The sequence below is a fragment of the Pseudophryne corroboree genome, chromosome 10 (genome assembly GCF_028390025.1).
Source record: "Pseudophryne corroboree isolate aPseCor3 chromosome 10, aPseCor3.hap2, whole genome shotgun sequence".
In the NCBI taxonomy this organism is placed as follows: Eukaryota; Metazoa; Chordata; class Amphibia; order Anura; family Myobatrachidae; genus Pseudophryne; species Pseudophryne corroboree.
Genome location: NC_086453.1, coordinates 30,652,389 through 30,680,093, shown reverse-complemented (window position 1 = coordinate 30,680,093; position 27,705 = coordinate 30,652,389). Strand labels below are relative to the sequence as shown.

Genomic DNA, 27,705 nt, shown 5'->3' with positions numbered 1-27,705 from the left:
TTTCCAGAGCTGTAATAATGAATTCAGAAACTTTGACTTCGTCCTCTACAGCTATAAGTGCCTTCTTCTGAGGCATTGCTTGTGCTTAAAAATTCAATTTCTACATCTTCGTATTCTAGAAAACGACAGAAAGAAATTATTATAAACACAAAAGAAAAACAGTAACTTGAGAACATATTTATCTAGGTACAAAGGTACCAAGGTGCTAAGTAGGTACAACAAAATATATCCAGATAGGTACTAGCTACTAACTTTAAACGACAAAAAAAATCTCATCCTAACCGCTCTCTATGTACCTCATCTGTGTCACCCCTGTCTGTCTACCCCTCCCCTTTAGAATGTAAGCTCTCACGAGCAGGGCCCTCTTCCCTCATGTGCGTATCCTTTTCTTACTTTAATAATCTTCAACTGCACCACATCCAGCAGTCTTCTGCCACCTGATACTTATTCCAGTGTCATCTGCTGATGTAACTATGTTTATTTACCCTATACTTGTCCTATACTGTCATCAACTGTAAGTTGCTGTTTTCCTGTTTGATTATTTGTTTATGTATTCTGTAACTGGGCGCTGCAGAACCCTTGTGGCGCCATATAAATAAAGGATGATAATAATAATAATAATAAACTAGGCTCATCTATAGGTTTCAGTTTTGATTATTCCAGTCTGACCGTTTCAGCTGCTTTTCTCTGTGTTCTTCGTTCTTCTGCTCGCAGGAATTTTATATCAACTTCTCCCATGCAGCCAGTACGTTCCTTTTGTCTCTGAAGGAGCAAAAACTATCTTTCTTCATTTGTGTTCTTCAGCGCGTCCTGGAGTGCAATATCAAACAGGTCATCAAGGCTTGACTTAAAAGCTTCCACTTTTTTACTTGGAGCTTGACTTACGCTTCTGGTTGCATTTTTTTGCAGTTTTCTCCACTCCTCGTGAAGTTTTTCAAGCTTCACAATACAATCTTTCAAATGTTTGGTAGGTATCTTAGGTCCCTGCTAAAAAAGTAGAACTTCCTGGATTGTGAGCCATGCCACATCTCTGGTTTCTAGTTTAACTTGACGTTTATTGTAAAACAAACTGCGGAAAACTTGACCATTGGATGGCAACTTACTGCCAGTAATTTGATGGGACATATATCCCATCAGAAAAATCTTGTCTTTCTGCCTCGAACTTACACCACTTATAGCTGTAGAGGACGAAGTCGGAGGTTCTGAATCCATTATTACTCACAGCTCTGAAAAACAAGAATATAATATTTAAAAAATATACACACTTAAAAAACTTATATTGAAACATTGCTTTCATGGGTTTGTATGCACATAATTCAAAGAACAACAAAAGCATTGTTAAAAATAAGAATTTACTTACCGATAATTCTATTTCTCATAGTCCGTAGTGGATGCTGGGAACTCCGAAAGGACCATGGGGAATAGCGGCTCCGCAGGAGACTGGGCACAAAAGTAAAAGCTTGAGGACTAGCTGGTGTGCACTGGCTCCTCCCCCTATGACTCTCCTCCTAGCCTCAGTTAGGATACTGTGCCCGGACGAGCGTACACAATAAGGAAGGATTTTGAATCCCGGGTAAGACTCATACCAGCCACACCAATCACACCGTACAACCTGTGATCTGAACCCAGTTAACAGCATGATAACAGAGGAGCCTCTGAAAAGATGGCTCACAACAATAATAACCCGATTTTTGTAACTATGTACAAGTATTGCAGACAATCCGCACTTGGGATGGGCGCCCAGCATCCACTACGGACTATGAGAAATAGAATTATCGGTAAGTAAATTCTTATTTTCTCTGACGTCCTAGTGGATGCTGGGAACTCCGAAAGGACCATGGGGATTATACCAAAGCTCCCAAACGGGCGGGAGAGTGCGGATGACTCTGCAGCACCAAATGAGAGAACTCCAGGTCCTCCCCAGCCAGGGTATCAATTTTGTAGAATTTTACAAACGTATTTGCTCCTGACCAAGTAGCTGCTCGGCAAAGTTGTAAAGCCGAGACCCCTCGGGCAGCCCCCAAGATGAGCCCATCTTCCTTGTGGAGTGGGCATTTACAGATTTTTGGCTGTGGCAGGCCTGCCACAGAATGTGCAAGCTGAATTGTACTACAAATCCAACGAGCAATAGTCTGCTTAGAAGCAGGAGCACCCAGCTTGTTGGGTGCATACAGGATAAACAGCGAGTCAGATTTTCTGACTCCAGCCGTCCTGGAAACATATATTTTCAGGGCCCTGACAACGTCTAGCAACTTGGAGTCCTCCAAGTCCCTAGTAGCCGCAGGCACCACAATAGGTTGGTTCAGCTGAAACGCTGAAACCACCTTAGGGAGAAACTGAGGACGAGTCCTCAATTCCGCCCTGTCCGAATGGAAAATCAGATAAGGGCTTTTACAGGATAAAGCCGCCAATTCTGACACGCGCCCGGCCCAGGCCAGGGCCAACAGCATGACCACTTTCCATGTGAGATATTTTAACTCCTCAGATTTAAGTGGTTCAAACCAATGTGACTTTTTGGAACCCAAAAACTACATTGAGATCCCAAGGTGCCACTGGAGGCACAAAAGGAGGCTGTATATGCAGTACCCCTTTTACAACGTCTGAACTTCAGGGACTGAAGCTAGTTCTTTTTGGAAGAAAATTGACAGGGCCGAAATTTGAACCTTAATGGACCCCAATTTCAGGCCCATAGACACTCCTGTTTGCAGGAAATGTAGGAATCGACCCAGTTGAATTTCCTCCGTCGGGCCTTACTGGCCTCGCACCACGCAACATATTTTCGCCAAATGCGGTGATAATGTTTTGCGGTTACATCCTTCCTGGCTTTGATCAGGATAGGGATGACCTCATCCGAAATGCCTTTTTTCCTTCAGGATCCGGCGTTCAACCGCCATGCCGTCAAACGCAGTCGCGGTAAGTCTTGGAACAGACAGGGTCCTTGCTGAAGCAGGTCCCTTCTTAGAGGTAGAGGCCACGGATCCTCCGTGAGCATCTTTTGAAGTTCCGGTTACCAAGTCCTTCTTGGCCAATCCGGAGCCACGAATATAGTGCTTACTCCTCTCCATCTTATCAATCTCAGTACCTTGGGTATGAGAGGCAGATGAGGGAACACATACACTGACTGGTACACCCACGGTGTTACCAGAGCGTCTACAGCTATTGCCTGAGGGTCCCTTGACCTGGCGCAATACCTGTCGAGTTTTTCCCAACGGTTTATAATCATGTGGAAGACTTCTGGGTGAAGTCCCCACTCTCCCGGGTGGAGGTCGTGTCTGCTGAGGAAGTCTGCTTCCCAGTTGTCCACTCCCGGAATTGCTGACAGTGCTATCACATGATTTTCCGCCCAGTGAAGAATCCTTGCAGCTTCTGCCATTGCCCTCCTGCTTCTTGTGCCACCCTGTCTGTTTACGTGGGTGACTGCCGTGATGTTGTCCGACTGGATCAACACCGGCTGACCTTGAAGCAGAGGTCTTGCTAAGCTTAGAGCATTGTAAATGGCCCTTAGCTTCAGGATATTTATGTGAAGTGATGTCTCCAGGCTTGACCATAAGCCCTGGAAATTCCTTCCCTGTGTGACTGCTCCCCAGCCTCGCAGGCTGGCATCCGTGGTCACCAGGACCCAGTCCTGAATGCCGAATCTGCGGCCCTCTAGAAGATGAGCACTCTGCAACCACCACAGGAGGGACACCCTTGTTCTTGGTGACAGGGTTATCCGCTGATGCATCTGAAGATGCGACCCGGACCATTTGTCCAGCAGGTCCCACTGGAAAGTTCTTGCGTGGAATCTGCCGAATGGGATTGCTTCGTAGGAAGCCACCATTTTACCCAGAACCCTTGTGCATTGATGCACTGAGACTTGGCTCGGTTTTAGGAGGTTCCTGACTAGCTCGGATAACTCCCTGGCTTTCTCCTCCGGGAGAAACACCTTTTTCTGGACTGTGTCCAGGATCATCCCTAGGAACAGAAGACGAGTCGTCGGAACCAGCTGCGATTTTGGAAAATTGAGAATCCAATCGTGCTGCCGCAACACTACCTTGCTACACCAACCTCCAACTGTTCCCTGGATCTTACCCTTATCAGGGAATCGTCCAAGTAAGGGATAACTAAAATTCCCTTCCTTCGAAGGAATATCATCATTTCGGCCATTACCTTGGTAAAGACCCGGGGTGCCGTGGACCATCCATACGGCAGCGTCTGAACTGATAGTGACAGTTCTGTACCATAAACCTGAGGTACCCTTGGTGAGAAGGGTAAATTTGGACATGAAGGTAAGCATCCTTGATGTCCCGAGACATCATGTAGTCCCCTTCTTCCAGGTTCGCAATCACTGCTCTGAGTGACTCAATCTTGAATTTGAACCTCTGTATGTAAGTGTTCAAAGATTTTAGATTTAGAATCGGTCTCACCGAGCCGTCCGGCTTCGGTACCACAACAGTGTGGAATAATACCCCGTTCCCTGTTGCAGGAGGGGTACCTTGATTATCACCTGCTGGGAATACAGCTTGTGAATGGCTTCCAAAACTGTCTCCCTGTCAGAAGGAGACATCGGTAAAGCCGACTTTAGGAAACGGCGAGGGGGAGACGTCTCGAATTCCAATTTGTACCCCTGAGATATCACCTGAAGGATCCAGGGGTCTACTTGCGAGTGAGCCCACTGCGCGCTGAAATTCATTGAGACGGGCCCCCCACCGTGCCTGATTCTGCTTGTAAAGCCCCAGCGTCATACTGAGGGCTTGGCAGAGGCGGGAGAGGGTTTCTGTTCCTGGGAACTGGCTGATTTCTGCAGCCTTTTTCCTCTCCCTCTGTCACGGGGCAGAAATGAGGAACCTTTTGCCCGCTTGTCCACGAAAAGACTGCGCCTGATAATACGGCGTCTTCTCATGTTGAGAGGCGACCTGGGGTACAAACGTGGATTTCCCAGCTGTTGCCATGGCCACCAGGTCTGAAAGACCGACCCCAAATAACTCCTCCCCTTAATAAGGCAATACTTCCAAATGCCGTTTGAAATACGCATCACCTGACCACTGTCGTGTCCATAACCCTCTACTGGTAGAAATGGACAACGCACTTAGACTTGATGCCAGTCGGCAAATATTCCGCTGTGCATCACGCATATATAGAAATGCATCTTTTAAATGCTCTATAGGCAAAAATATACTGTCCCTATCTAGGGTATCAATATTTTCAGTCAGGGAATCCGACCACGCCAACCCAGCACTGCACATCCAGGCTGAGGCGATTGCTGGTCGCAGTATAACACCGGTATGTGTGTAAATACATTTTAGGATACCCTCCTGCTTTCTATCAGCAGGATCCTTAAGGGCGGCCATCTCAGGAGAGGGTAGAGCCCTTACAAGCGTGTGAGCGCTTTATCCACCCTAGGGGGTGTTTCCCAACGCACCCTAACCTCTGGCGGGAAAGGATATAATGCCAATAACATTTTAGAAATTATCAGTTGTTATCGGGGGAAACCCACGCATCATCACACACCTCATTTAATTTCTCAGATTCAGGAAAACTACAGGTAGTTTTTCCTCACTGAACATAATACCCCTTTTTGGTGGTACTCGTATTATCAGAAATGTGTAAAACATTTTTCATTGCCTCAATCATGTAACGTGTGGCCCTACTGGAAGTCACATTTGTCTCTTCACCGTCGACACTGGAGTCAGTATCCGTGTCGGCGTCTATATCTGCCATCTGAGGTAACAGGCGCTTTAGAGCCCCTGACGGCCTATGAGACGTCTGGACAGGCACAAGCTGAGTAGCCAGCTGTCTCATGTCAACCACTGTCTTTTATACAGAGCTGACACTGTCACGTAATTCCTTCCAACAGTTCATCCACTCAGGTGTCGACCCCCTAGGGGGTGACATCACTATTACAGGCAATCTGCTCCGTCTCCACATCATTTTTCTCCTCATACATGTCGACACAAACGTACCGACATACAGCACACACACAGGGAATGCTCTGATAGAGGACAGGACCCCACTAGCCCTTTGGGGAGACAGAGGGAGAGTTTGCCAGCACACACCAGAGCGCTATATATATACAGGGATAACCTTATATAAGTGTTTTTCCCCTTATAGCTGCTGTATCTTTAATACTGCGCGTAATTAGTGCCCCCCCTCTCTTTTTTAACCCTTTCTGTAGTGTAGTGACTGCAGGGGAGAGCCAGGGAGCTTCCCTCCAACGGAGCTGTGAGGGAAAATGGCGCCAGTGTGCTGAGGAGATAGGCTCCGCCCCCTTATCGGCGGCCTTATCTCCCGTTTTTCTATGTATTCTGGCAGGGGTTAAATGCATCCATATAGCCCAGGAGCTATATGTGATGTATTTTTTGCCATCTAAGGTATTTTTATTGCGTCTCAGGGCGCCCCCCCCCAGCGCCCTGCACCCTCAGTGACCGGAGTGTGAAGTGTGCTGAGAGCAATGGCGCACAGCTGCGGTGCTGTGCGCTACCTTATTGAAGACAGGACGTCTTCTGCCGCCGATTTTCCGGACCTCTTCTGCTCTTCTGGCTCTGTAAGGGGGACGGCGGCACGGTTCTGGGACCCATCCATGGCTGGGCCTGTGATCGTCCCTCTGGAGCTAATGTCCAGTAGCCTAAGAAGCCCAATCCACTCTGCACGCAGGTGAGTTCGCTTCTTCTCCCCTTAGTCCCTCGATGCAGTGAGCCTGTTGCCAGCAGGACTCACTGAAAATAAAAAACCTAATTTAAACTTTTACTCTAAGCAGCTCAGGAGAGCCACCTAGATTGCACCCTTCTCGTTTGGGCACAAAAATCTAACTGAGGCTTGGAGGAGGGTCATAGGGGGAGGAGCCAGTGCACACCAGCTAGTCCTCAAGCTTTTACTTTTGTGCCCAGTCTCCTGCGGAGCCGCTATTCCCCATGGTCCTTTCGGAGTTCCCAGCATCCACTAGGACGTCAGAGAAAAGTAATTTTATCAAGTTTATAGCGAATTACATTTTTTTTTAAAGTCGATTTTCCAGGTCAGGACCACGAAAAACCCATGTATCTTCCAATCTGTACGTTTGTGGGAGTGAAAAAGGAGATTTATGGTAAGACTTATCATTGTTAAATCTCTTTCTGCGAGGTACACTGGATTCCACAGGGAATAACATCGGGGTGTAGAGTTGGATCTTGCTCCGAGGCACCAACAGGCTAAAGCTTTGACTGTTCCCAGGATGCACTGCACCACCTCCTCTATATCCCCGCCTCCAGGCACTGGAGCTCAGTTTTGTTAAACAGTCCAATGCAGTAGCAGGTAAAAGAGACGACAGTAGTTAGTAGCCACAGATAACCACATTCTCACGACAGGAGAAGGAACCAGCGGCTAATGCCATACAAACCCAAAGAAGCTAAGTGCGTCAAGGTGGGCGCCCTGTGGAATCCAGTGTACCTCGCAGAAAGAGATTTTACAATAATAAGTCTTACCATAAATCTCCTTTTCTACAGCGGGGTACACTGGTATTCCACAGGGAATAACATCGGGGATGTCCTAAAGCAGTTCCTTATGGGAGAGGATGCACTGTCGCGGACATAAGAACCCGGCGTCCAAAGGAAGCATCCTGGGAGGCAGAAGTATCAAAGGCATAGAATCTGATGAACGTGTTCATTGAGGACCACGCAGCCGCCTTGCACAATTGTTCCAGGGACGCGCCACGGCGGGACGCCCAAGAAGGTCCAACAGACCGTGTAGAATGGGCCTGGATACTAGCAGGAGCTGGAAGTCCAGCCTGTACATAAGCTTGTGCAATCACCATTCTAATCCATCTGGCCAAGGTCTGCTTATTTGCAGGCCAGCCACGTTTGTGAAAACCAAAAAGGACAAAGAGAGAATCAGATCTCCTAAGAGAGGCGGTTCTCTTCACATATATACGGAGAGCCCGTACCACATCCAAAGACCGTTCTTTGGAAGACAAACGAGGAGAGGTAAAGGCTGGAACCACAATCTCTTGGTTAAGGTGGAAAGACGACACCACCTTAGGCAGATAACCAGGGCGAGTCCTAAGAACCGCACGGTCACGTTGAAAAAATCAGAAAAGGTGACCGACAGGATAAGGCACCCAAGTCTGAAACCCTTCTAGCAGATGCAATAGCCAGCAAAATTAAGACCTTAAGTGTAAGCCATTTAAGGTACACAGACTGAAGAGGTTCAAACAGAGACTCTTGTAGGGCATCCAGAACAATCGACAAATCCCAAGGAGCCAAAGGAGGGACATAGGGAGGTTGAATCATGTAAAACGCCCTGAGTGAAAGTATGAACGTCAGGCAAAATCGCAATTTTTTTCTCTGAAACCATACCGTCAAGGCTGAAATATGAACCTTGAGGGAGGCCAGACGAAGGCATAAGTCCAGGCCCTGTTGCAGAAAAGCCAAAAGTTTGGCAGTACTGAACTTGTATGCATCATAATTCTTAGCCGCACACCAGGTGAAGTAAGAATTCCAGACCCTATAGTAAATCCGAGCCAAAGCCGTCTTACGGGCTTTCAGCATAGTTTGAATGACCGCCTCAGAAAATCCTTTGGCCCTCAGTACTGAAGCTTCAAGAGCCACGCTATCAAAGCCAGTCAGGCCAGATTCTGGTAGACACAAGGGCCCTGAATGAAGAGGTCTGGGCATTGCGGAAGTAGAAGAGGACGCTCTATCGAGAGACCGTGCAGTTCTGAGAACTAATGCCGTCTGGGCCACGCTGGAGCGATTAGAAGTAGTAATCCTCCTTCTTGCTTGAACTTCCTTATTACCCTGGGCAGGAGTGACACCGGAGGGAACACATACGGCAGCTGAAAGTTCCATGGAATTGCCAGCGCGTCCATGAACGCTGCTTGAGGATCCCTTGTCCTTGCTCCGAAGACCGGAACAATGTGATTGTGTCGAGACGCCATCAGGTCTACATCTGGTAGCCCCTACTTGTCCACTTGGAGTTGAAATACTTCCGGATGAAGGCTCCACTCTCTGGCGTGTACGTCCGTCGTTAGGAGGACCCAGTTGGAGATCCAGAAGGGACGACCCCTGCTCAATTGTTGGTCCTGGAGCCACCAGCTCAGAGACAGACGTACCTCCGGAGTCAAGGAAATCATGTGAGACCTGCTCCGGTGAGGCAGGCCGTTCAACTTGAAAAGGATTAACCACTGCAGAGGGCGAGAATGAAATTGAGCGTACTTTACCATGTTGAAAGCCGACACCATGAGGCCTAGTACTTGCATCGCCGAGTGTATCGACACACGTGGGCGAGATAGGAAGCATCTTATCCTGTCCTGAAGCTTCAGGACCTTCTCCGGAGACAAGAACAACCGTTGGTTGTATGTGTCCAGTAACGCCCCCAGGTGCACCATGCTCTGAGCAGGGACCAGTGAGGGTTTCTTCCAGTTGATGAGCCACCCGTGGGCTTGCAGGAATTGGACTGTCAGTTCCAGATGACGGAGGAGAACCTCTGGGGAGTTCGCCTGGATCAACAAGTCGTCTAGATATGGCAGAATCCTGATACCCTGACGGCGGAGAAGGGCCGTCATGACCGCCATGACCTTGGTGAAGATTCGCGGAGCCGTGGTCAGTCCAAAAGGCAAGGCCTGGAATTGATAATGTAGGTTGCCAATAGCAAACCGCAGATATTGCTGATGCGACATGGCAATAGGTATCTGTAGGTAAGCATCCTGTATGTCAAGGAAAACTATATAGTCCTTGGGCTCCAAGGCCAGAACTATAGAGTGAGGAGTTTCCATAAGGACTTTGGAAACCTTCACAAATTTGTTGAAAGACTTGAGGTTGAGAATGGGCCGGGAAGATCCATTTAGTTTCAGAACTAGGAACAGCATTGAATAGTACCCCTGCTTCTCTGAGACAGAAGCACCGGCACTATCACACCTGTGTCCAGGAGGGATTGTACCACCAAATGTAGAGTTTTTGCTTTCAACGGACCCAAAGGGATATTTGTCCCCCAGGGGGAGGCCCGCCCCGTCATGCAGCAGGCTTGTCTGGTTTGGAAGCAGCCCATGAACATTTAGGTTTGGGCTTAGAGGTTTTGGAAGTGCAAGCCTGTTTTGGGTACGCCTGACCCTTTGCTTTACTTGGAGGTCGAAAGGAACAAAAGGTGGTACGCTTAGCCTTCGGAGCCAAAAGATTAGTACTCGGCACACATGCAGTTTTAGCAGCCGCTAAGTCCGCAACAATCTTGTTCAGATCTTCCCCAAAAAGGATGTTTCCCTTAAAAGGGATCACCTCCAAGGTCTTTTTGGAGTCCAGATCCACAGACCAGGACCGCAACCACAGACTCCGGCTAGCCAGAATGGACATAGTAGATGCTTTGGCTGCTAGCACACCGGCATCAGAAAAATTCAGAGGTAGCTCCGCTTCAACTTCTTGAACCCAGGCTTCAATAGCTTTTATGCCCAAGAAGCCCCTATAGTAGGTCTATGTACAGCACCCGCAAGAGTGTAAATAGACTTCAAGCAACCCTCTACACGCTTATCCGTCGGTTCCTTCAGCGAGGTAACGGTAGTGACAGGCAGAGTAGAAGACACCACCAGATGTGCAACATGCGAGTCCACCGGCGGCAGTGTTTCTCAATTTTTACTTAACTCTGCAGCGAGGGGATAACGAGCTAGCATCTTTTTAGACAGGGAGAATTTTTTTCCTGGAAACTCCCAGGATTCCTGATGTATGTCAACTAAATGGTCAGAATGTGGCAAAACTAATTTAGTAACCTTCTGACGTTTGAACTTATCAGGTTTCTTAGATGTATCTGGAAGTTCAGGTTCATCATCAATCTGAAGAATCAGTTTGATAGCCTACAAGAGGTCAGGAACATCCACCTGTGTTGTAGATTCCCCATCAGAAGCATCAGCATCAGTGTCTGATGGGTCAGTATATATGCCATCTTCATTGGATGAAGTATATGAAACATGCGTGGATTGTGAGGAAGAAATGGCCAGCTTAGATGACCATTTAGTCCTAGGACAGTGAGAGTCAGGCTTTTGTTTAATCAAAGACTGATTTAACTGCTGTACATGAGTTGAAAGAGTATCCGCCCACGGCGGATTAGCTACAGGGACAATGGCCCTCATTGCGAGTTGATCGCTCGCTAGCTGCTTTTAGCAGCATTACACACGCTAGGCCGCCGCCCTCTGGGAGTGTATCTTCGCTTAGCAGAATAGCGAACGAAAGATTAGCAGAACTGCTCGAAAATCTTTTCCTGCAGTTTCTGAGTAGCTCCAGACCTACTCCTAGATTGCGATCACTGCAGACTGTTTAGTTCCTGGTTTGACGTCACAAACACGCCCTGCATTCGGCCAGCCACTCCCCCGTTTCCCCAGCCACTCCTGCATTTTAGCCTGACACGCCTGCGTTTTTTAGCACACTCCCGGAAAACGGTCAGTTTCCGCCCAGAAACACCCACTTCCTGTCAATCACTCACCGATCAGCAGAGCGACTGAAAAGCGTTGCTCGCCCCTGTGTAAAATTGCTTAGTTTTGTGTGAAATTACTTGGCGCGTGTGCCCTGCGGCCCATACGCATAACAGACTGTTTTTAGCCTGATCGCTATGCTGCGAAAAATGGCAGCGAGCGATCAACTCGGAATGACCCCCAATATGTGGCTGTAATGGCACAGGAGGTCCCACTGGGAGTGCAAGTCTCGTTACTAGCGTAGTCAGTAGATTAGAAAAAGCAGCCCAAGGTGGGTCTTGGTGTGCCACCGGTGCTGCAGGCTGACTAAGGGGTACAGAACCCCCAATACCTGGACCCTCAGCTGGAATATTTTCCTCAGATAAATCCGCGGTGTCAGCACTGCATGACACAGGATCATCCACGGATCTCCCGCCCTGTGGTGCAGACATTATTGGAGAATGTTGCCCTAAGGCGTAACAGTACAATATAGCCAGACACAGTACCTGACAAAAAAATCCTGTGGAGTGTCATTGTAATGCAGATCACACACAGAGGATTTAAGTGGCATAAGGTGACTGAAATACACAGAGAAAAATACCGAACAGTACATCCTGTGAAACACTATATATATAGGACCCTGATGCACTTAGCCCCCGGCAGGGTACAGAATATAGGGATAGCAATATGTGTGAGATACACGGAATAGGAACCACACAGCAGCTATTGGCACACACAGTCACATGTACAATGCAGAAATTATTACAAACAACAATAAAACTGCACTGTACTACCATACCTCCAGCTGTACCTTTTTGGCAGGTACAGTACCTTTTTTTTATGGTCTGTACCGATTTTTGGCCCTCCAAACTTCCATTGAAAGTATAGGAAAAGGGGCATGACCATGCCACTTTACCCGTGGCCACGCCCCTTTTTCGAATTTGTACCTATTTTTATGTGTAAATTGTTGGAGGGTATGGACTACATACTACGTAAAACAATGTATGTATACAGATATAACAATGCACAGTAAATAATGGATGTATATCACAGAGTACTTGTACTACATATTCACATAGTTATGCACTTGTACGGTATCCGGACTCCAGGTCGACAACAAAAAGGTCGACACACCTTAGGTCGACACCAATTGGTCGACACACCTTAGGTCGCCATGGACAAAAGGTCGACATGGACAAAAGGTCGACAGGAACAAGGTCGACATGGAAAAAGGTCGACATGAGTTTTTCACAATTTTTTTCTTTTTTGGAACCTTTTCATACCTAACGATCCACGTGGACTACGATTGGAACAGTAATCTGTGCTGAGCGAAGGCACCATGCCCGAAGCATGGCGAGCGAAGCGAGCCATGCGAGGGGACGCGGTGCACTAATTGGGGATCCCGGTCACTCTACGAAGAAAATGACACAAAAAAAACATGAAAAACTCATGTCGACCTTTTTCCATGTCGACCTTGTTCCTGTTGACCTTTTGTCCATGTCGACCCAAGGCGTGTCGACCAATTGGCGTCAACCTAAGGTGTGTCGACCTTTTTGTTGTCGACCTGGAGTCCCAGACCCCACTTGTACTTAGCTAACACTGTCTAAACGACATGTAGAATACTTAAGTGTCCTGTAAATGCACAGCGCTGATGATGCAGGCGGCTTTACAGAGGAGACAGTGCCCAGCAGTCCGAGAATCAGCGCAGCTGTGTGTAATGGCGCCCAAACGCTGACAGGGAGTGAGGAAGAGAGAGAGATGCAGCTCCAGGGCGGGAACATCTGCTGTAGATGGCGCCTGGGGGAGGGGCAACAGGTAAGAGCCTTATCCCCTCTGCTGGACTTCACCACCGGGTACTATGGAGCCTGTACTAAACGGATTTTAGTAAATGCGACCTGTGCTCCTTGCCCTGGTGGATATAGTGGGGTCCCTGCATGGTCACAGTGTCCACGCCAGCGGCGTAGTCCTTCTCTGGAGACCGTATCGCGATTTTGGCGGGTCCCACCTGGGGGACCCTCTTACCTCCTCCCTATCGTGCGGCCAAGCGATCCAGGAGAGCAGCGGCGGTATATGTGCCTGATGAGACCGGAGCGCCTCTGCTGTAAGTACCCGGCAACCAGGGCGCGGGAGTATACAGCGCCGCTGGGGGAGGTGAGGGAGCCGCAGCACGATATGTCAGTATGCTGCGGCCCTTGAAATCTTCTTTCTTGTCAGAAAAGCTCTTTTCAGGGCTGCCTAACGCAGCCCTCCCTGTTAGCTGCCGGCACTGCAGGCACCAATTTACAAACTGAGCTCCAGTGCCTGGAGGCGGGAATATAGAGCAGGCGGTGCAGTGCATCCTGGGAACAGTCAAAGCTTTAGCCTGTTGGGTAATATACAAAGAAATCAAAATATATAGCGCTCAGGCGCTCACACTTGAACACTTCCCTTAGAAAGTTTTTTATATGAGATGCGTCTTGAAATTCTCTCTCTTCAATTTCTCACGAAATGTCCTTGTACATGCAAGAGAAAACAAATATGCAGAGAGACCTACATTGGATGAATCTACCCGTGGGAGATCAGGAGATCAGATTAATGGGGCCCCGTCTTTTCTGCATACCATCCATTGCTCTTTCAACTCTCCCGGGTATGACCACCTCTGTTTTTACTTAGAGTTTGTTTGTTTTATTAAAAGTCTTTTACTCCAACCTCCTGTTTGGTTCTCATTTTGGGAGAAAAAGTGTAAGGCTGGAGACTAAGAGTGAATAGGAAAGACCTACCCTACATGCTTGTGATACGTCATAGTAATTGTGAGTGCCATACACAGGGGGCAACCCCGGCAAATTCTTCTTTTTTCATCACTGGGTGACGGAGTACCATTCTGAGGGATTTGTTTATGACGATACTACAGATTGTGTTATGAGATGCTTTTAATCACATAGTTGTGTAAGTGCATTGGAAGGGGGATTTCCCCAACACATGATAAACCTTCCCCTGGGATATTAACAATACAAGAGGGGGGAGTGACTATACAAATTATCTGGAAATAATACACGAGGATCTCGGTGCATATGTGTTTTCTCTTGCATGATTCTGGGAGGAAATAAACGCAAGGTTGGAGTTTAAGAGTGAATAACACTCTTCCACCATTCAACACAATCCACCAAACCTTGGACTGCAGCTACAAATGTATGTACACACCTATTCTCCAAACCTCACTTACCCGGACACTAAACATTCACTTTCTGCAAAAAACCTGCAATACAACTTTTACTCTGACCCTGCAAATACCTGGAAAACAAATGTTTAATTGAGAAGCATATTTGATGAAATAACACTGACTTGTGGTTTGCCAACACTGTATAATTTTCCATCTAACATCAACAAATATTTGATTTACTGGTAATCTGTAGATATTAACATCATTTTAATTACTTGCAAATCGTATTTCTTTCTGCAAACTTCACTGCTCTCTCATACAGCCACCACTCCTCCCCCTATTCTCATTACACTACCAGTTTACACACCATCCACACTATGGCCAGGCTGGCAACCCCCCTTACTCATTGTCCTTCTATTCCTTTATTCTGTCCCCTGTTACCACCTCTATCCCTCTCTCACAGTCTCCTACATCTCATCCTCCCTCCTCTCCTCTGTCTGCCTCCCTACCCCTCTTCTGTTTCCCCATTGCAATTCACTTCTGCCCCTTCACACCACTTATACCCCACCGCTCAACCCTACTCTTTCCCTCCTCTGCCTGTCTCCTCACCTCTCCTCCACCAGTATCAAACTGCACTCCCTCCCTGTTTCACGCATGCAGTCTCCCTTCCTAGCCAAGGCCCCAGCACCATCATCACACCCTCTTTATCTTCTCCTTCCAAATTACTCCTACCTCAACGCTACAGCAATCCTGATAATCTCATTCACATCTCTCCCACAAACTCATACCCCCTATCTTGTGGACTCTGGAATGCCCGATCTATTTGCAACAAACTGACCCCCACTCATGACCTTTTCATTTCCAACTCCCTGCACCTCCTGGCCATTACAGAAACCTGGATTACTCCTCATGACACCACTTCTCCTGCTGCTCTCTCTGCTGGGGGCCTCACATTCTCACACACACCCCGACCCGGGGGTCGCCATGGGGGTGGTGTTGGGATCCTTTTACCCTCAAGCTACACATACCAACTTATACCTCCAGAACCTTCTCTTACATTCTCTACATTTGAGGTCCATGCATTACGCCTCTACCAACCAACTAATCTTCGAGTTGCTGTAATTTACCGTCCACCTGGCATTTCCTCCAAATTCCTTGACAACTTTGCTTCCTGGCTACCTCACTTCCTCTCTTCTGACATTCCCTCCATTATTCTAGGTGATTTCAACATCCCTATCGATAACCCCACAAAATCACCTGCCTCTAAACTCCTTAACCTCACCTCTTCACTTGGTCTCTCCCAGTGGACCACCTCACCCTCCCATGTGAACGGGAGCTCACTGGATCTGGTTTTCACTCACCGCTGTGATATTTCTGATTTCTCCAATTCCCCTTTTCCCCTCTCTGACCACCATTTGCTCTCTTTCAACTTATCTATCTCTGCTTCCCCATCTCTCCCTCCTAAGGCTACCATCACGAAGCGTAACATTGAGGCTATTGACACCTCATCCCTGTCCTCCCTGTTTGACTCCCTTCTCTCTCCTCTTCTCTCTCTCACATGCCTTGAACAAGCCACATCCCTATACAATGCATCTCTTACTTCTGCCCTTGACTCTGTTGCTCCGCCAACCACTATTCACCCTCGCAGATCAACACCTCAACCCTGGCACACCAAATGCACCAGATACCTACAAAAATGCTCACGTACTGCCGAGCGACAGTGGAGGAAATCACGCTCTAAAGCAGACTTCCTCCATTTCAAATTCATGCTCTCATCCTTCAGTACTGCCCTTTCCCTTGCTAAACAATCATACTTCAAAATCCTCATTTCTACACAGTCTTCCAACCCCCGGCGCCTCTTTGCCACTGTTAACTCCCTCCTCTGCCCACCACCACCTCCTCTCCCTTCCTCATTGTCTGCTCTTGACTTTGCCACTTATTTCACATCCAAGATTGACTCCATACGTCAGGATATCACTTCCCACCAGACCAGCAACCAGCCACCACCCATCCCTTGCCACCCCTCCCCTTCCCTCTTACCAACTCTGACATCTTTCTCCCATGTATCTGGCGAGGAAGTCATGGCCCTCATCCGTTCCTCACCCCCCACAACCTCCCCGCTCGACCCTATCCCCTCCCACCTCCTCCGTTACCTCTCCCCTTCTGCCTGTTCCCATCTTGCCCACCTTCTCAATCTCTCCCTTTCATCAGGCACTGTCCCCTCTGCCTTCAAGCATGCTCTTGTCTCCCCTATTCTTAAAAAACCTACCCTTGATCCTAACACTCTCTCCAACTATCGACCCATCTCTCTCCTCCCCTTTGCCTCCAAACTTCTTGAGCGTATTGTCTATAATCGCCTCACTGCCTTTCTTTCCTCTCACTCACTGCTTGACCCATTCCAGTCTGGTTTCCGTTCTCTCCACTCCACTGAAACTGCCCTCACAAAAGTCTGCAATGACCTCCATGCAGCCAAATCTAAGGGCCACTACTCTCTGCTTATTCTTCTTGACCTCTCTGCTGCTTTTGACACTGTGGACCATCCTCTCCTTCTGCAAATCCTTCACTCTCTTGGTCTGCGTGATACTGCCCTCTCCTGGCTGTCCTCCTACCTCTCTGATCGTTCCTTCTCTGTCTCCTCTCATGATGCTACATCCCCCCCACTTCCACTAACTGTTGGTGTCCCCCAAGGCTCTGTTCTTGGTCCTCTCCTTTTCTCTCTCTATACGTCCTCTTTAGGTGAACTCATTAGTTCTTTTAACTTCCAATATCACCTCTATGCTGATGACACTCAAATCTACCTCTCCTCCCCTGATCTCTCCACGGCTCTCCTCACTCGTACCTCAAACTGTCTTTCTGCTATCTCTTCCTGGATGTCTCAGCGCTTTCTTAAACTCAACATGTCTAAGACTGAGCTGATCATCTTCCCACCCTCCCGCACAGCCTCACCTCCCACAATCTCATTATCCATTGATGGCACAACTATCTCCCCTAGCCCCCAAGTACGCTGTCTTGGCGTAATCCTTGACTCCTCCCTCTCCTTCAAACCACACATTCAGCACCTCTCACAAACCTGTCATTTTCATCTCAAAAACATTTCTAGAATCAGACCTTTTCTCACACAGGATGCCACTAAGATCATTATTCACTCACTGATTATTTCCAGACTGGACTACTGTAATCTCCTCTTAACTGGCCTCCCTGACAATCACCTCTCTCCACTCCAATCTATCCTCAATGCTGCTGCCCGGCTCATCTTCCTCACCAAACGCACTACGTCTACCTCCCCCCTCCTACAGGCCCTCCACTGGCTTCCCTTCCCTTTCAGAATCCAATTCAAACTTCTCACACTCACTTACAAAGCACTCACCCACTCCTCTCCCATCTACATCTCTGACCTTATCTCCCTTTACTCTCCCACCCGTCCTCTTCGCTCTGCTAATGCACGCCGTCTCTCCTGTCTTCTGATTACTTCCTCCCACTCCTATCTCCAAGATTTTTCACGTGCTGCTCCATTTCTCTGGAATTCTTTACCTCTCCCCCTCAGACTCTCCACCTCTCTACAAAACTTCAAACGGGCTCTTAAGACCCATTTCTTTACCAAACGTAGCCAAATCTCAACATAACCCTCTGTTCCACGCTCTCTATGTACCCCATCTGTGTCATCCCTGTCTGTCTACCCCTCCCCTTAGAATGTAAGCTCTCACGAGTAGGGCCCTCTTCCCTCATGTGCTTATACTTTTCTTACTTTAATAATCCTCAACCGCCCAGATCCCACAGTTTTTTGACCACCTGGAACTTATCTCTATGTTTACTGGTGTAGTTATGCTTAGCTGCCCTGTACTTGTCCTATATTGTATTCAACTGTAAGTCACTGTTTTCCTATTTTTTATGTGCATTTGTACTCTGTAATCGGGCGCTGCGGAACCCTTGTGGCGCCATATAAATAAAGGATAATAATAATAATAATAATAATAAGAGAGAACCACCCTACATGCTTATGATACATCACATTGACTGAGTGTTTCATATAGGGGGTAACCCCGGTATATCTTCTCTTCACTTGGTGACGGAGCATCTTGTTCACTGAGTTATTTCTGTGAAATGCTTGTTTAATTCCTGCATTGTTGTAAGTGTGTGGGGAAGGGGAGTGTCCCGTCCCCGGTTAATTGATACACCTTTGAAAACTTACCTAGGACGACATCATAATATTGTCTCTTGAGATGTTTTTACATTGCATAGTTGTGTAAGTATACTGGAAGGGGGAGTTCCCCAATATATGAGAGACCCTCCTTTGTAGTACTTACAATATATGAAAGAAGAGTGATTATACTAACCATCTGGAAGTAATACACGAGGATCTCGGTGCATATTTGTTTTCTCTTGCATGTACAAGGACATTTCGTGAGAAATTGAAGAGAGAGAATTTCAAGACGCATCTCATATAAAAATTTTTCTAAGGGAAGTGTTCAAGTGTGAGCGCCTGAGCGCTATATATTTTGATTTCTTTGTATATTGTCTGTTTTTTTGGAATTGTTTGTGGTTCCTGTTTAAAATATCTCTCAGGTTGCTCCCCATTAGCGCACAGAGGCACCTCAAAATCCTTTTTAGAATTAGCCTGTTGGGTGCCTCAGATCAAGATCCAACTCTACACCCCGATGTTATTCCCTGTGGAATACCAGTGTACCCCGCTGCAGAAATTGAAGCCAGGAACATTCTCTACAAAATTTAAAACAAAAACAACACGTTTCTAGGATAAACCGTTCTAATTTTATAGCGGAAAAACCCATGATTTTTGAGTAAAATAGCTGTTTTTAATTCTTCGGGGCTGATGAGGCAGGTCTTAACGTTATCCAATTGAGCTGAAACGTTGACATTTTTACACCAATTGGCAACTTTCTAGGGGTTCCAGTCGAAGATACGACAAAAAATAAGAATTTACTTACCGATAATTCTATTTCTCATAGTCCGTAGTGGATGCTGGGGACTCCGTAAGGACCATGGGGAATAGCGGCTCCGCAGGAGACTGGGCACATCTAAAGAAAGCTTTAGGACTATCTGGTGTGCACTGGCTCCTCCCCCTATGACCCTCCTCCAAGCCTCAGTTAGGATACTGTGCCCGGACGAGCGTACACAATAAGGAAGGATTTTGAATCCCGGGTAAGACTCATACCAGCCACACCAATCACACCGTATAACCTGTGATCTGAAACCAGTTAACAGCATGATAACAGAGGAGCCTCTGAAAGATGGCTCACAACAATAATAACCCGATTTTTGTAACAATAACTATGTACAAGTATTGCAGACAATCCGCACTTGGGATGGGCGCCCAGCATCCACTACGGACTATGAGAAATAGAATTATCGGTAAGTAAATTCTTATTTTCTCTAACGTCCTAAGTGGATGCTGGGGACTCCGTAAGGACCATGGGGATTATACCAAAGCTCCCAAACGGGCGGGAGAGTGTGGATGACTCTGCAGCACCAAATGAGAGAACTCCAGGTCCTCCTCAGCCAGGATATCAATTTTGTAGAATTTTACAAACGTATTTGCTCCTGACCAAGTAGCTGCTCGGCAAAGTTGTAAAGCCGAGACCCCTCGGGCAGCCGCCCAAGATGAGCCCACCTTCCTTGTGGAGTGGGCATTTACAGATTTTTGGCTGTGGCAGGCCTGCCACAGAATGTGCAAGCTGAATTGTACTACAAATCCAACGAGCAATAGTCTGCTTAGAAGCAGGAGCACCCAGCTTGTTGGGTGCACACAGGATAAACAGCGAGTCAGATTTCCTGACTCCAGCCGTCCTGGAAACATATATTTTCAGGGCACTGACAACGTCTAGCAACTTGGAGGCCTCCAAGTCCCTAGTAGCCGCAGGCACCACCAATAGGTTGGTTCAGGTGAGACGCTGAAACCACCTTGGGGAGAAACTGAGGACGAGTCCTCAATTCCGCCCTGTCCGAATGGAAAATCAGATAAGGGCTTTTTCAGGATAAAGCCGCCAATTCTGACACGCGCCTGGCCCAGGCCAGGGCCAACAGCATGACCACTTTCCATGTGAGATATTTTAACTCCACAGATTTAAGTGGTTCAAACCAATGTGACTTTTGGAACCCAAAACTACATTGAGATCCCAAAGTGCCACTGGAGGCACAAAAGGAAGCTGTATATGCAGTACCCCTTTTACAAACGTCTGAACTTCAGGGACTGAAGCTAGTTCTTTTTGGAAGAAAATTGACAGGGCCGAAATTTGAACCTTAATGGACCCCAATTTCAGGCCCATAGACACTCCTGTTTGCAGGAAATGTAGGAATCGACCCAGTTGAATTTCCTCCGTCGGGCCTTACTGGCCTCGCACCACGCAACATATTTTCGCCAATTGCGGTGATAATGTTTTTGCGGTTACATCCTTCCTGGCTTTGATCAGGATAGGGATGACTTCATCCGGAATGCCTTTTTTTCTTCAGGATCCGGCGTTCAACCGCCATGCCGTCAAACGCAGCCGCGGTAAGTCTTGGAACAGACAGGGTCCTTGCTGGAGCAGGTCCCTTCTTAGAGGTAGAGGCCACGGATCCTCCGTGAGCATCTCTTGAAGTTCCGGTTACCAAGTCCTTCTTGGCCAATCCGGAACCACGAATATAGTGCTTACTCCTCTCCATCTTATCAATCTCAGTACCTTGGGTATGAGAGGCAGAGGAGGGAACACATACCCTGACTGGTACACCCACGGTGTTACCAGAGCGTCTACAGCTTATTGCCTGAGGGTCCCTGGACCTGGCGCAATACCTGTCGAGTTTTTAATCATGTGGAAGACTTCTGGGTGAAGTCCCCACTCTCCCGGGTGGAGGTCGTGCCGAGGAAGTCTGCTTCCCAGTTGTCCACTCCCGGAATGAATACTGCTGACAGTGCTATCACATGATTTTCCGCCCAGCGAAGAATCCTTGCAGCTTCTGCCATTGCCCTCCTGCTTCTTGTGCCACCCTGTCTGTTTACGTGGGTGACTGCCGTGATGTTGTCCGACTGGATCAACACCGGCTGACCTTGAAGCAGAGGTCTTGCTAAGCTTAGAGCATTGTAAATGGCCCTTAGCTTCAGGATATTTATGTGAAGTGATGTCTCCAGGCTTGACCATAAGCCCTGGATATTCCTTCCCTGTGTGACTGCTCCCCAGCCTCGCAGGCTGGCATCCGTGGTCACAAGGACCCAGTCCTGAATGCCTAATCTGCGGCCCTCTAGAAGATGAGCACTCTGCAACCACCACAGGAGGGACACCCTTGTCCTTGGTGACAGGGTTATCCGCTGATGCATCTGAAGATGCGATCCGGACCATTTGTCCAGCAGGTCCCACTGGAAAGTTCTTGCGTGGAATCTGCCGAATGGGATTTCTTCGTAGGAAGCCACCATTTTACCCAGAACCCTTGTGCATTGATGCACTGAGACTTGGCTCGGTTTTAGGAGGTTCCTGACTAGCTCGGATAACTCCCTGGCTTTCTCCTCCGGGAGAAACACCTTTTTCTGGACTGTGTCCAGGATCATCCCTAGGAACAGAAGACACGTCGTCGGAACCAGGTGCGATTTTGGAATATTGAGAATCCAATCGTGCTGCCGCAACACTACCTGAGATAGTGCTACACCGACCTCCAACTGTTCCCTGGATCTTACCCTTATCAGGGAATTGTCCAAGGAAGGGATAACTAAAATTCACTTCCTTCGAAGGAATATCATCATTTCGGCCATTACCTTGGTAAAGACCCGGGGTGCCGTGTACCATCCATACGGCAGCGTCTGAACTGATAGTGACAGTTCTGTACCATAAACCTGAGGTACCCTTGGTGAGAAGGGTAAATTTTGACATGAAGGTAAGCATCCTTGATGTCCCGAGACATCATGTAGTCCCCTTCTTCCAGGTTCGCAATCACTGCTCTGAGTGACTCAATCTTGAATTTGAACCTCTGTACGTAAGTGTTCAAAGATTTTAGATTTAGAATCGGTATCACCGAGCCGTCCGGCTTCGGTACCACAACAGTGTGGAATAATACCCCGTTCCCTGTTGCAGGAGGGGTATCTTGATTATCACCTGCTGGGAATACAGCTTGTGAATGGCTTCCAAAACTGTCTCCCTGTCAGAAGGAGACATCGGTAAAGCCGACTTTAGGAAACGGCGAGGGGGAGACGTCTCGAATTCTAATTTGTACCCCTGAGATATCACCTGAAGGATCCAGGGGTCTACTTGCGAGTGAGCCCACTGCGCGCTGAAATTCATTGAGACGGGCCCCCCACCGTGCCTGATTCTGCTTGTAAAGCCCCAGCGTATACTGAGGGCTTGGCAGAGGCGGGAGAGGGTTTCTGTTCCTGGGAACTGGCTGATTTCTGCAGCCTTTTTCCTCTCCCTCTGTCACGGGGCAGAAATGAGGAACCTTTTGCCCGCTTGTCCACGAAAAGACTGCGCCTGATAATACGGCGTCTTCTCATGTTGAGAGGCGACCTGGGGTACAAACGTGGAATTCCCAGCTGTTGCCGTGGCCACCAGGTCTGAAAGACCGACCCCAAATAACTCCTCCCTTAATAAAGCAATACTTCCAAATGCCGTTTGGAATACGCATCACCTGACCACTGACGTGTCCATAACCCTCTACTGGTAGAAATGGACAACGCGCTTAGACTTGATGCCAGTCGGCAAATATTCCGCTGTGCATCACGCATATATAAAAATGCATCTTTTAAATGCTCTATAGGCAAAAATATACTGTCCCTATCTAGGGTATCAATATTTTCAGTCAGGGAATCCGACCACGCCAACCCAGCACTGCACATCCAGGCTGAGGCGATTGCTGGTCGCAGTATAACACCAGTATGTGTGTAAATACATTTTAGGATACCCTCCTGCTTTCTATCAGCAGGATCCTTAAGGGCGGCCATCTCAGGTGAAGGTAGAGCCCTTACAAGCGTGTGAGCGCTTTATCCCCCCTAGGGGGTGTTTCCCAACGCACCCTAACCTCTGGCGGGAAAGGATATAATGCCAATAACATTTTAGAAATTATCCGTTGTTATCGGGGGAAACCCACGCATCATCACACACCTCATTTAATTTCTCAGATTCAGGAAAACTACAGGTAGTTTTTCCTCACCGAACATAATACCCCTTTTTTTGGTGGTACTCGTATTATCAGAAATGTGTAAAACATTTTTCATTGCCTCAATCATGTAACGTGTGGCCCTACTGGAAGTCACATTCGTCTCTTCACCGTCGACACTGGAGTCAGTATCCGTGTCGGCGTCTATATCTGCCATCTGAGGTAACGGGCGCTTTAGAGCCCCTGACGGCCTATGAGACGTCTGGACAGGCACAAGCTGAGTAGCCGGCTGTCTCATGTCAACCACTGTCTTTTATACAGAGCTGACACTGTCACGTAATTCCTTCCAACAGTTCATCCACTCAGGTGTCGACCCCCTAGGGGGTGACATCACTATTACAGGCAATCTGCTCCGTCTCCACATCATTTTTCTCCTCATACATGTCGACACAAAAGTACCGACATACAGCACACACACAGGGAATGCTCTGATAGAGGACAGGACCCCACTAGCCCTTTGGGGAGACAGAGGGAGAGTTTGCCAGCACTCACCAGAGCGCTATATATATACAGGGATAACCTTATATAAGTGTTTTTCCCCTTATAGCTGCTGTATAGTTAATACTGCGCCTAATTAGTGCCCCCCTCTCTTTTTTTAACCCTTTCTGTAGTGTAGTGACTGCAGGGGAGAGACAGGGAGCTTCCCTCCAACGGAGCTGTGAGGGAAAATGGCGCCAGTGTGCTGAGGAGATAGGCTCCGCCCCTTTTTCGCGGACTTTTCTCCTGCTTTTTTATGGATTCTGGCAGGGGTTAAATGCATCCATATAGCCCAGGAGCTATATGTGATGCATTTTTTTGCCATCCAAGGTGTTTTTATTGCGTCTCAGGGCGCCCCCCCCCAGCGCCCTGCACCCTCAGTGACCGAAGTGTGCTGAGAGCAATGGCGCACAGCTGCAGTGCTGTGCGCTACCTTGTTGAAGACAGGACGTCTTCTGCCGCCGATTTTCCGGACCTCTTCTGCCTTCTGGCTCTGTAAGGGGGCCGGCGGCGCGGCTCTGGGACCCATCCAAGCTGGGCCTGTGATCGTCCCTCTGGAGCTAATGTCCAGTAGCCTAAGAAGCCCAATCCACTCTGCACGCAGGTGAGTTCGCTTCTTCTCCCCTTAGTCCCTCGATGCAGTGAGCCTGTTGCCAGCAGGTCTCACTGAAAATAAAAAACCTAATCTAAAACTTTCACTAAGAAGCTCAGGAGAGCCCCTAGTGTGCACCCTTCTCGTTCGGGCACAGAGATCTAACTGAGGCTTGGAGGAGGGTCATAGGGGGAGGAGCCAGTGCACACCAGATAGTCCTAAAGCTTTCTTTAGATGTGCCCAGTCTCCTGCGGAGCCGCTATTCCCCATGGTCCTTACGGAGTCCCCAGCATCAACTTAGGACGTTAGAGAAACAATATTTCCCCCTATGTCTTGCAACCACCCTAGTAAACAGGGTATTTAGTGCTGTTTGAAAACACAATCGCAAATTGGTATCTTTCCAGCAGGCGGCATTGTGAGTGTTCGCGATCCCGGCGTCGGTATGATGACTGCCGGGATCCCGGGCGCCGACAAGGTAACTGCATCCCGTGGTAATTATGTGTGATATTAGTACTGAATTTTACAAATGTCTCTTTTTCGGATGTGCGTTTCAATAGGACCCCATACTGGCGAGAAGTACGAAGTGGTAGCTTGATCTATCATTGTACTTCCTGGTACGGACCTGGAACGTCATATGCATGTGCATACCTCCCAACTTTAGTACGCTGGGAGGAGGGACAGAGACACGCGCCGAAGGGGGCGTTAACTCGCAGGTAGGGGGCGTGACCTCATGGGTAGGGGCTGTGACATGCGCACAACGTCTATTCCTGTGAGCCAGAGGGACTGGGGGCATGGCTAGCAGCTCACAGAGTGCTGGTTGTGCCCCCACTGTGACGGAAATGGGAGGCGTGGCCTGCGTTCGCGTCATTCGCACAAAGCCACGTCCCCTTTTCAACAGACCACGCCCCCTTTCGGGCACCGCAAGGCCTCACCGCGCATGGAGTCCCGGGTTGAACCCTCTGGGTTGAAGACTCCCTATAATGGCACCTAACCCTCGGTTTCTGACGTTTTCCTGTCCTCTGAAGCATGCACTTGTCCTACATTGTCTTGTATGTAAGTCGCGGTTTTCTTGTTTTGCTCATTTGTTTATGTACTGTTAGGCGCTTAGGAACCCTTGTGGCGCCACATAAATAATAATAAATATATACGCACACAAAATATGTCTGTGACTCTAATCAATCAATCTCTCTCTCTATCCATCCATCCATCCAGGAGAGGCATTTTACGTGTGCCTATTATACCCCTTTTCCACTGTAGCACGGGTCGCAGCCGTCGTGCTAAAGCCCCCTTTCACACAGCGCTCACCAACCCGGCATATTGCCGGGTTGGTGACGCTGCTAGTGACGCGGCAGGGGCGGCGCTGGGAGATCACATGATCTCCCAGCGCCGCCCTCCCATACACTGTGAACGGGAGCCGTGTCGCCTCGACACGGCCCCCGTTAACACTACACAGCTTACCGAGCTACCCGGGTAGGATTCCCGGATCACTTGATCCGGGAATATGCAGGGGGACCCTTTTCCACTAGGGAAAAACACGGGTAAATGCACGCCCCCGCGCATTTACCCGTGTTTTAAAAGCTAGTGGAAAAGAGGTATAAGCTTAGCAAGTAACAAATCTGGCCGTCTGCAAAATGGCCGCAGCCGCTTACAGGTGTGGTAAGCTAGCTAGAATAGACTTAGGTCGATAGTGTCTAGATCGACCACTATTGGTCGACAGTAAGTAGGTCGATATGGTTTCTAGGTCGACATGTACTAGGTCGACATGAAAAAAGGTTGACATGAGTTTTTTTACATTTTTTTGGTGTCGTTTTCTTCGTAGAGTCACCAGGAACCCCAATTAGTGCACTGTGTCCCCTTGCATGCTCTCTTCGCTCCCCATGCTTCGGGCAAGGTGCCTCGCTCCGCTACCGCTGCGCTCGGCACAGGTGACCATTCCCAATTGTAGGCCACGTGGATCGTAAAGTATGATAAAGTAAAAAAAAAATGGGGGAAAAACTCATGTCGACCTTTTATCATGTCGACCTAGAGTCCCTGTCAACCTAGAAACCATGTCACCCTACTTACTGTCGACCAATAGTGGTCGACCTAGACACTGTCGACCTAAGTCTTGGCGACCTAAAGACCGGCTCCCGCCGCTTACATCCTCGAGTAACACCGGAGACCTCTGCTGCACGAGCGAGCGTCACCAGGCGCGAACTAACTGCACCTACTGCGGGCTGACCGAAGGACGGAACGCGGCAGGCACAGCAAAACTACATCTCCCGGCATGCCCCTGGCGGGCAGCCGGCGCTTGGAGGCTGAGTGCGCTGTCGCAAGGCATGCCGGGAGATGTAGTTTTCCCTCGGATTTTTTTAGGCCTGAGCCTGGGAGTATTCATGTTTCGGGTGAGTGACGTAGACAGGGGCGACCTGAGAGGATCCCAGCAAGGTGAGGGGTTCTTGTGTGGCCTTACATAGGGCGGTCTCGCCTGGAAAGGGGCCGGAGCTCATGTTCCCTGGTTGTACTGTGTGAGGCATACAGGGCTGCATGTTATATAATCTGCATTGCAGCCTGGGACAAGGCCTGGAGCCTGCTGTGTGCGGTGTTACTGCTCAGTACCACTTCTCATGTCCCTGGGGGGGAGGGGAGGGATCAGTAGGTTAGCTGTGTGGGCATGTGGGGATTGCACAGGGTGTATATGTACTTGCTGCTCACCAGAATGTTTGGGAGACCCTCTCATTTTGGGGAACCCATCCGGACCTCTGGGAGACTAGGACACCCTCCCTGTATTGTGTTTCTTATGAGAGGCTAACCAGGGTTGCACAGGGGAGGGTGCGGTAATGATGCTGTACATGGCATTGCGCAGGGAGTGGATGGTAATGATGCAGTACATGGCATTGCGCAGGTGAGGGCGTGGTAATGATGCAGTACATGGTATTGCCTGGGGGAGGGAGCAGTTATGACGCAGTACATGGCATTGCGCAGGTGAGGGCGTGGTAATGA

At 48.5% G+C, this 27,705-nt stretch overlaps 1 protein-coding gene and 1 long non-coding RNA gene across 5 annotated transcripts in view; one reads left to right on the top strand and one right to left on the bottom strand.

The window, feature by feature from the left end:
- Positions 1-27,549, bottom strand: LOC134965878 (uncharacterized). The gene is made up of 3 exons (XR_010188536.1): positions 27,418-27,549; positions 670-1,226; positions 1-115 (listed from the first exon to the last, which is right to left on the bottom strand). It is a non-coding gene; the product is annotated as an uncharacterized LOC134965878 (long non-coding RNA).
- CTU1 (cytosolic thiouridylase subunit 1) overlaps positions 27,042-27,705 on the top strand; it is a 47,634-nt gene continuing 46,970 nt past the window's right edge. For 2 of the 4 annotated variants that reach the window (XM_063942263.1, XM_063942261.1), the window contains exon 1: positions 27,058-27,150. The gene's annotated coding sequence lies outside the window, so the exon portion shown is untranslated. Of the gene's footprint in view, positions 27,151-27,705 lie in introns of all 4 variants that reach the window. The other 2 variants (XM_063942262.1, XM_063942264.1) reach the window with 2 other exon arrangements.